This window comes from Cucumis melo, chromosome 1 (assembly GCF_025177605.1).
Source record: "Cucumis melo cultivar AY chromosome 1, USDA_Cmelo_AY_1.0, whole genome shotgun sequence".
Classification (NCBI taxonomy): Eukaryota; Viridiplantae; Streptophyta; class Magnoliopsida; order Cucurbitales; family Cucurbitaceae; genus Cucumis; species Cucumis melo.
This window is the reverse complement of record NC_066857.1, coordinates 9,012,627-9,023,004: the sequence shown is the minus strand read 5'-3', so window position 1 is coordinate 9,023,004 and position 10,378 is coordinate 9,012,627. Positions and strand designations below refer to the sequence as shown.

General features: G+C 48.3%; 1 long non-coding RNA gene across 2 annotated transcripts; it reads right to left on the bottom strand.

Annotated features, from left to right (window-relative positions):
* Positions 1 to 672: 672 nt before the first annotated feature.
* Positions 673 to 2,802, bottom strand: LOC127144017 (uncharacterized). 2 transcript variants are annotated; one of them, XR_007815527.1, is made up of 2 exons: positions 2,041 to 2,802; positions 673 to 1,959 (listed from the first exon to the last, which is right to left on the bottom strand). It is a non-coding gene; the product is annotated as an uncharacterized LOC127144017 (long non-coding RNA). The 2 variants fall into 2 exon arrangements; XR_007815529.1 differs by having other exon boundaries at positions 673 to 1,956; positions 2,041 to 2,129.
* Positions 2,803 to 10,378: the final 7,576 nt, after the last annotated feature.

Genomic DNA, 10,378 nt, shown 5'->3' with positions numbered 1-10,378 from the left:
AAAAAGAATTCGAGTATTTGAGTTTTATTCTTTTTGGAAAGTTCACTGCATATTTACAGTAGTGTTTGACCAACAGTTATACACTTTCCTGTGGGTTTCTAATCCATCTCTTGGTTTGATTCCCATCTCTTAGACTAGATGATCTCCTATTCTCTTTGTGGGCTTGTTTTGTAGGTCATCGAGGTGGAGCCACTTGAGACAATGGGTTTTGGCCGGCCGTCTTACTCCTCTATTATTATTCCCCAGACACTATCCAACTACTTTGGCTTTTTCTTTGTGCTCAAATCGTTGTTTCTTTTCTTTACATTACTACCCCTTTGGTCCAAATTATCCCATAACATAATGTATTGAACGAAATGTGTTAAAAAGAGAAGAGAGAGGCTCTGGAAAAAGGGAATGAAACCATCTTCTTTTGTGCCCTAATAAAGAAAAAACTCATGATAAGCTCTTCTAATTGTCAATTACGTAAGCCTTCTTAGTTTCAAATATGGAAATAAATTGCTCTAACCAATTCTTATTCTCATTTTTTCATTACAGATGATCATACGAGAGATGAGGTAATGGATGTTTGGTGCATTGTGTGATGATCTTGTAACGACCCGACTCTTTATGCTGAATCGAAGTGGTTACTAAATCTAGGATCAGTGTTTAAGTCATAAAATCTGGTGTAAATAAATGCAAAGAAATCTAGCAAATTTATTTATGAAAGATAGTTAAAGTAACATGTAGAAATACGAGTTAAGTTTAAAATCCCTAAGCGGGCCCTATCTACATAAAGATGGTAAATAATGAAAGTACTCGAACTCAAGTGCGAAAATCTGAAATAAAGATAAGCGGAAGCGGTAGTCCCTATGGCCCTTCACGGTCTCACTTCGAGTCGCTCGCCAGTTTGCCCTTGCCCTTACCTCGTCCTCTACCTGAAAACATAAAATGAAGAGAATGAGTATAAAAATACTCAGTAAGGGACCCACTACTAGTCCCACTAGGTGCCTGTTAACATTCCTATCGAGTCCTGAAACTAGTACCCAATCTCTGGCACGCTCCCGAACACGTGCAACATGCGCCCCGTAGGGACATAACTCTGGTCTTCGGTGTCCAGGGGACACTTAGGACCGTCGGGATGCGAGGACCCCGTCGAGTCGCTCGAGTCATATCTATAGTCATGCTGGACTGGCGCCCCGTCGAGCCTAACAGTCCTAAATAGGTGGTGATCCCGAAGGACACCCATGCAGGTACGACTCAGATAGGAGAAGTTAACAGATACCCCAATCCCAACATACATATGCATACGTCATCAAATTATCATCAGAAAATAACCACCATCTCATCCCCCACTACAGCTATCATCAAACAGTCACTAATAGTCCTCATTATACAGTCACCTACGTCATAAGTCCATCAGTCTTATCATACAGTCACATACATCATAAGTCCATCAGTCTTATCATACAGTCACATACATCATAAGTCCATCAGTCCTATCATACAGTCACATACATCATAAGTCCATCAGTCCTATCATACAGTCACATACATCATAAGTCCATCAGTCTTACCATACAGTCACATACATCATAAGTCCATCAGTCCTATCATACAGTCACATACATCATAAGTCCATCAGTCCTATCATACAGTCACATACATCATAAGTCCATCAGTCTTACCATACAGTCACATACATCATAAGTCCATCAGTCTTATCATACAGTCACATATGGTTCGAGGGTTCTCATTACTATAATATTATGCCAAAGTATGGCCATGTCATTCGTCAGATCATGATAAAATATTATCATACATCGTAAGCCCAACCATCATCGTATGTCACTGAAGGAACATGCAACATCAAATTCTCACATGGGGCTAGTAGTAGAAATCTCTTACCTCGAGATGTTGCTAGATGAGTTCCTACTGAGGAAGTCCTAAGCTGCAGCAGCTATTTGGTCCAATTTGCTTCTTGAGGAAAGTAATTAAATTAATTAAATTTCCAAATTAACTCATTTAATTACTGGGCAGGCTAGGGAATTTGGAAATTACCAAAAATTTAGGTGGAAGGAGCCAAAACAGGCTTGGCGGCTCGACTGGAAGAAGACAGGACCGGCTCGGCTTGGCGTAGGCGCGGCTCGGCTCGGTACAGGGACTTCGCGTGCGGCTCGGCTTGCTACAGGGAGGGGGCGCGGCTCGGCTACGCGGAACGCACGGCGCGGCGCGGCTGCACGCGGGGAGAGCTGGGCACGTGTGGCGCGGACGCGGGTTTCGGTTTCGGGCGCGCGGGCGGTTCCGGGTTCGGACGCGCGGGTGGTGGTTCCGGGTTCGGTTTCGTCCGTCGGCTGGAGGCAGGCGCGTTCGCGGCTTCGGTGCGGCTCGGGTGTAGGCGCGTTCGCGGCTCCGATTTGCAGACGCGTTCGGCTGGCGACGCGGCTTCGACGTGGAGATGGATCTCGGCGACGAGTTTCGGCTGATCTGCCTCGGATCGAAGCGGCGCGAGGGGTGGCTTCGGCTTCCAGTCGTCTTGCAGACGCGTGAATGGACGGCTTCGACTCGGCTTCGGCGTGCGAGGAAGCTTGGACGAATTCTGGCGCGGCTGTGCGTGTGGCGTGGGTAGGCGGCTAGGGTTTCGCGACGGCGGCGGCGGCGGTGGCTCGCGGCGGCGGCGGCGGCGCGGCTAGGGTTTTCTTCTCTCCCTCTTCTCTTTTCTTTTCCTTTTCTTTTCCTTTTCTTTTCCTTTTCTTTTCCTATTTATAAAATAATTTCCCTCTTTTCTCTTCTTTGATTAATTCCAAGTTTCACCCTTCTCTCTCTAAATTTCACCCAATTTCTCAACAAATCCCTCCTTTCCCTCAACTTTTAAATACGTATAAAAATCTTAAATACCAAGATAATTTCATTTGGAGTTTACTTAATACTTTAAAAAAGAAAAATCCAAATCTTAATGATATAAGTTCCATTATTTAATTATAAATAAATAAATAAAATAAAATAAAAAAAAAAATACTAAGAAAAATGGATACAAGATCATTGGGGCGTTACATACTTCCCCCCTTAGAAAGCTTTCGTCCTCGAAAGCTCTAATCCTCGAACATTTCTGGGTACTGGGCCTTTATGTCCTCTTCTCTCTCCCACGTGGCCTCTTCAACTCCATGGTTCTGCCAGAGGACTTTGACTAGTGGAATATCTCGACTACGAAGCTTCTTGACCTCTCTTGCCAAGATCTCGACAGGCTGCTCCTCGTAGCTCAAGTTCTCACTGACCTGTAGGGGCTCGAAGTCCACGATGTGCGTCGGGTCTGCGACATACCTCCTCAACATGGAGACATGGAATACGTCATGCACTGCTGAGAGGGATGGGGGCAAGGCCAAACGATAAGCCACAGGGCCAATCCGTTCCAGTATCTCAAATGGCCCCACGAAACGTGGACTCAACTTCCCCTTCTTCTCGAACCTCAGAACGCCCTTCATCGGTGCTACCTTCAAAAAGACCATATCTCCCACTTCAAACTCGAGGTCCTTACGTCGTACATCAGCGTAACTCTTCTGTCTGCTCTGTGCGGTCAGCATACGAGCTCGGATCTTCTGTATGGCTGCATTGGTAGTCTGCACTAACTCGGGGCCTAGCATCCTCTGCTCTCCAACCTCGCCCCAGCAGACAGGGGATCTACAGCACTTGCCATACAGAGCCTCAAACGGAGCCATACCAATGGTGGCCTGGTAACTGTTATTATAGGCGAACTCCATTAGATGCAGGTGGGAGTCCCAACTTCCTGAAAACTCTAGCACACAGGCCCGCAGCATATCCTCCAAAATCTGGTTCAGTCTCTCTGTCTGACCATCAGTCTGAGGGTGGAATGCCGTGCTGAAGTCCAGCCTCGTACCTAATGCAAGTTGGAGCCCTTGCCAAAATTTCGAAGTGAAACGGGCATCCCTGTCTGAAACGATGGATACTGGTACTCCGTGCAGTCTTACTATTTCCGTCATGTATAACTGCCCCCACTTGCTGGCAGTGTACGTGGATTTCCCTGGCACGAAGTGGGCTGTCTTCGTGAGTCTGTCGACCACAACCCAGATCACCGTGTAGCCCTTCAAGGTCTTGGGCAGTCCCGTGATAAAGTCCATCGACACACTCTCCCACTTCCACCCTGGCACACTCAAGGGTTGCAACAACCCTGCTGGATGCTGCCTAGGTGCCTTCACCTGCTGGCACACCAAGCACCTACTGACGAACTCTGCTACATCCCTCTTCATGCCCCTCCACCAATAGACACTCCTTAAGTCCTGGTACATCTTCGTACTCCCAGGGTGCATGGTAAACGGGGAACTGTGAGCCTCAGTCAAAAGCTCTGTCTTAACTGCGCTGTCTTCCGGCACACACAGGCGTCCCTCAAACATAAGGCCATCATCAGAGGATATAGAGAACTCTTCACCTTGCTCCGTCTCTACCATACGACGTTTCTCTGCCAAGTAAGGATCACTCAGCTGAGCAGCAATGATCTTTTGCCTCAAGGTTGGCTGAACTGTCAACTGAGCCAACTGTGCGGCAACCTCACCTACTGAGACTGCAATCTCGGCTCTCTCCAAATCCCTGAGTAAGGGGGTCTGCTTCGTGATTAGCGCTGCTGAATGTGCAACCTTCCTACTCAGCGCGTCAGCCACTACATTTGCTTTACCTGGATGGTACAGGATCTCGCAGTCGTAGTCCTTCACCAACTCGAGCCACCTCCTCTGCCTCATGTTCAACTCCTTCTGAGTGAAGAAATACTTCAGGCTCTTGTGGTCGGTGTAAATCTGAATCTTCTCACCGTACAGATAGTGCCTCCATATCTTCAGTGCAAAGACTACAGCTGCCAACTCCAAGTCGTGGGTAGGGTAGTTCCGCTCATGATTCTTCAACTGGCGTGAGGCATACGCAACTACCTTACCTTGCTGCATCAGGACACCTCCCAGTCCTTTCTTAGAGGCATCACTATAGATCACAAAACTTCCCGACCCATCAGGCACTGTCAGGACTGGTGCCGTCACTAGCTTCTGCTTAAGCTCTTGGAAACTACTCTCACATGCTGGGCTCCAGACAAAAGGGGTTCCCTTCCTGGTCAACTGGGTCAATGGGCTGGCTATGCGTGAGAAGTCTTCTACAAACCTCCTGTAGTATCCTGCCAGACCCAGAAAACTGCGAATCTCACTGACTGTAGACGGTCGAGGCCAGTTGGTCACCGCTTCGACCTTAGCTGGGTCCACCGAGACTCCCTCACTGGAAACCACGTGCCCTAAAAATGTCACCTTCTTTAACCAGAACTCACACTTGGAGAACTTGGCGTATAGCTTATGAGCTCGAAGGGTCTCCAAGACTTGGTGCAAGTGCTCTTCGTGTTCGGCCTCAGTCTTGGAATAGATCAAGATATCGTCAATGAAGACTATGACGAATTGGTCTAGAAAGTCCTTAAACACCCTGTTCATCAAATCCATGAACACTGCAGGGGCATTAGTTAAACCAAAGGACATCACTATGAATTCGTAGTGTCCGTACCTCGAACGAAAGGCCGTCTTGGGAATATCACCGTCCCTAATCCTCAACTGGTGATAGCCTGATCGCAGGTCGATCTTGGAAAAGACGGTGGCCCCCTGTAACTGGTCGAACAGGTCCTCGATTCTGGGTAAGGGGTAGCGGTTCTTAACTGTCACCTTGTTCAATTCTCGGTAGTCAATGCAAAGGCGCATCGACACATCCTTCTTCTTCACGAACAACACTGGGGCTCCCCAAGGTGATACACTGGGCCGGATAAAGCCCTTGTCCAACAGCTCCTGTAACTGGACTTTCAACTCCTTTAACTCGGCTGGGGCCATTCTGTAAGGAGCTCTAGAGATAGGGGCGGTGCCGGGCTCTAACTCAATGGCGAAGTCTACCTCCCTGGGAGGCGGAAGTCCTGGGAGTTCGTCGGGGAAAACGTCAGGGTACTCCCTTACTACTGGTTCGGAAGATAGGGAAACTTCTGGTTCTGCCATATCTACTACGTTCGCCAAGATACCCCAAGTACCCTGGCTAAGTAGCTTACTCGCCTTCATTGCTGAGATGACCTTGGGTATACCTACCATGCCTGCTCCTCTAAACTTAAACTTATCCCCGGAAGGAGGGTTAAAGACTACTTCCTTATTAAAACAGTCTATGGTTGCATGGTTAGTTGACAACCAATCCATGCCTAAAATTACATCGAAATCTTGCATATCTAGCACCAGTAAAGTTACATTCAAGGTATGGTTTGCTATTTCTACCCAACATGCCCTTATTTTTTCCTTAGACAAAAGGACCTCTCCAGAAGGAGTAGAGACAGACAAGGCACTACCCAACGGTTCTACTTCTAAACCCGCATGCTTGACAAAAATAGAGGATATAAATGAATGCGATGACCCCGAGTCAAATAGTACCAAAGCATAATGCCCCAAGATTGGGAGCGTACCTGTCACCACCGTACTAGCTCGCTCGGCCTCCTGCCGGTTCGTGGCAAAGACTCTCCCTTGCTGGGGAGCAGAAGGCTGACGTGGCGTCGTCTCTAAGGGTTTCCGAGGACACGCATCAGCGGTGTGCCCCGGCTGCCTGCACCTGAAGCAGACTCCACTCCCAGCTAAACATTGTCCTCCATGGACCTTCCCACAGGTAGTACAAGTGGGTAGCTCTCTCAAAGTTCTCCCAGCTGCTGCCAGCTCCCGACGGTGTCTCTGGAAGACACCTCCTGACCTCGGAGTCCGCTGTGGTATTACGTCGGGCTGCGCCTCCGCCTTCCTCTTCTGTCCCGAGGCTGACCCTGTGCCGACAACCTTAGATTGACCAGCTCTCTCATGCAGGCTCAGATCCAGTGCTATGCGTAGAGCATCCGCATGAGTGGTTGGTCGAAGAGCTCGTACAAAACCCTGGAGGTCTAACCTGAGGCCATTAACAAATCTCTCAGTCCTGGCGGCCTCATCCCTTACCACATCAGGGGCAAAACGGGACAACAGGTCGAACTCGGCATCATACTGTTCCACGCTCAGTTTGCCTTGCTCCAAGTTTAGGAACTCTTGGAGCTTGGCGTGCTTCACGTTGGCAGAGAAGAACTTAGCATAAAAGCTCTCCCTGAATTGCTCCCATGTGATCTTGCTGGCATCTCCTCCCAGCGCCCTCTCAGCAGTCTCCCACCAGGCAGTCCCCCTATCCTCCAAACAGAAAGCTGCACACTGCACCTTCTGGTCTTCTGGGCACTTCATGTACCTGAAGATCGTCTCTATGGATGTCAACCACAGCTGGGCTCTAAAGGGGTTGTCCAAGGATCCGTCGAAAGTCTTCGGGTTGTACTTCCTAAAATCCCTCAAGTGCTTGGCCTCAGCTGACAGTTGTACTGGCACCGGCTGAGCTTCCACCGGGGCTGGAGGGATGACGGGCTGGTCCTGAACAGGGGCTGGAGGGACTACAGGCTGGTCCTGAACAGGGGCGGCCTGGTTCTGCTGAGCAGCGAGGAACGGCGCTAGAGCAGCTTGCAGCATGGCCTGGTAACGCTGCTCCATTGCGGCGAGATCCGCCTGAGTGACCGGTGCATTAGGGTTGACTGGTACGTCGGGGTTGACTGGCGGCGCGGCAGGTTGCTCCGCCGGTTGGCCACGACCGGCTCCTCTGCCTCCCCTGCCACCTCCTCGGCGTGCACCTCTACGTGGCGGCATTCTTCCTAAAATTCACCACTAGAGCTCAATATTCTCTCTCTAAGTCTAATCTAATCAGGCAACATTATAATCTTAATATTTGTAAAGCTTTAGGCATACCTGGCGAGTGACGAAGGACCGTATAGCCATAGGGTGAGGTAAAAATCAAAACAAAATGACTTACATCATAAGTCAGTCTACAGGACCTAAAACACTGCGCTCTGATACCAACTGTAACGACCCGACTCTTTATGCTGAATCGAAGTGGTTACTAAATCTAGGATCAGTGTTTAAGTCATAAAATCTGGTGTAAATAAATGCAAAGAAATCTAGCAAATTTATTTATGAAAGATAGTTAAAGTAACATGTAGAAATACGAGTTAAGTTTAAAATCCCTAAGCGGGCCCTATCTACATAAAGATGGTAAATAATGAAAGTACTCGAACTCAAGTGCGAAAATCTGAAATAAAGATAAGCGGAAGCGGTAGTCCCTATGGCCCTTCACGGTCTCACTTCGAGTCGCTCGCCAGTTTGCCCTTGCCCTTACCTCGTCCTCTACCTGAAAACATAAAATGAAGAGAATGAGTATAAAAATACTCAGTAAGGGACCCACTACTAGTCCCACTAGGTGCCTGTTAACATTCCTATCGAGTCCTGAAACTAGTACCCAATCTCTGGCACGCTCCCGAACACGTGCAACATGCGCCCCGTAGGGACATAACTCTGGTCTTCGGTGTCCAGGGGACACTTAGGACCGTCGGGATGCGAGGACCCCGTCGAGTCGCTCGAGTCATATCTATAGTCATGCTGGACTGGCGCCCCGTCGAGCCTAACAGTCCTAAATAGGTGGTGATCCCGAAGGACACCCATGCAGGTACGACTCAGATAGGAGAAGTTAACAGATACCCCAATCCCAACATACATATGCATACGTCATCAAATTATCATCAGAAAATAACCACCATCTCATCCCCCACTACAGCTATCATCAAACAGTCACTAATAGTCCTCATTATACAGTCACCTACGTCATAAGTCCATCAGTCTTATCATACAGTCACATACATCATAAGTCCATCAGTCTTATCATACAGTCACATACATCATAAGTCCATCAGTCCTATCATACAGTCACATACATCATAAGTCCATCAGTCCTATCATACAGTCACATACATCATAAGTCCATCAGTCTTACCATACAGTCACATACATCATAAGTCCATCAGTCCTATCATACAGTCACATACATCATAAGTCCATCAGTCCTATCATACAGTCACATACATCATAAGTCCATCAGTCTTACCATACAGTCACATACATCATAAGTCCATCAGTCTTATCATACAGTCACATATGGTTCGAGGGTTCTCATTACTATAATATTATGCCAAAGTATGGCCATGTCATTCGTCAGATCATGATAAAATATTATCATACATCGTAAGCCCAACCATCATCGTATGTCACTGAAGGAACATGCAACATCAAATTCTCACATGGGGCTAGTAGTAGAAATCTCTTACCTCGAGATGTTGCTAGATGAGTTCCTACTGAGGAAGTCCTAAGCTGCAGCAGCTATTTGGTCCAATTTGCTTCTTGAGGAAAGTAATTAAATTAATTAAATTTCCAAATTAACTCATTTAATTACTGGGCAGGCTAGGGAATTTGGAAATTACCAAAAATTTAGGTGGAAGGAGCCAAAACAGGCTTGGCGGCTCGACTGGAAGAAGACAGGACCGGCTCGGCTTGGCGTAGGCGCGGCTCGGCTCGGTACAGGGACTTCGCGTGCGGCTCGGCTTGCTACAGGGAGGGGGCGCGGCTCGGCTACGCGGAACGCACGGCGCGGCGCGGCTGCACGCGGGGAGAGCTGGGCACGTGTGGCGCGGACGCGGGTTTCGGTTTCGGGCGCGCGGGCGGTTCCGGGTTCGGACGCGCGGGTGGTGGTTCCGGGTTCGGTTTCGTCCGTCGGCTGGAGGCAGGCGCGTTCGCGGCTTCGGTGCGGCTCGGGTGTAGGCGCGTTCGCGGCTCCGATTTGCAGACGCGTTCGGCTGGCGACGCGGCTTCGACGTGGAGATGGATCTCGGCGACGAGTTTCGGCTGATCTGCCTCGGATCGAAGCGGCGCGAGGGGTGGCTTCGGCTTCCAGTCGTCTTGCAGACGCGTGAATGGACGGCTTCGACTCGGCTTCGGCGTGCGAGGAAGCTTGGACGAATTCTGGCGCGGCTGTGCGTGTGGCGTGGGTAGGCGGCTAGGGTTTCGCGACGGCGGCGGCGGCGGTGGCTCGCGGCGGCGGCGGCGGCGCGGCTAGGGTTTTCTTCTCTCCCTCTTCTCTTTTCTTTTCCTTTTCTTTTCCTTTTCTTTTCCTTTTCTTTTCCTATTTATAAAATAATTTCCCTCTTTTCTCTTCTTTGATTAATTCCAAGTTTCACCCTTCTCTCTCTAAATTTCACCCAATTTCTCAACAAATCCCTCCTTTCCCTCAACTTTTAAATACGTATAAAAATCTTAAATACCAAGATAATTTCATTTGGAGTTTACTTAATACTTTAAAAAAGAAAAATCCAAATCTTAATGATATAAGTTCCATTATTTAATTATAAATAAATAAATAAAATAAAATAAAAAAAAAAATACTAAGAAAAATGGATACAAGATCATTGGGGCGTTACAGATCTCAACATCTAACAGACTAGAAAAATCTCACCCAA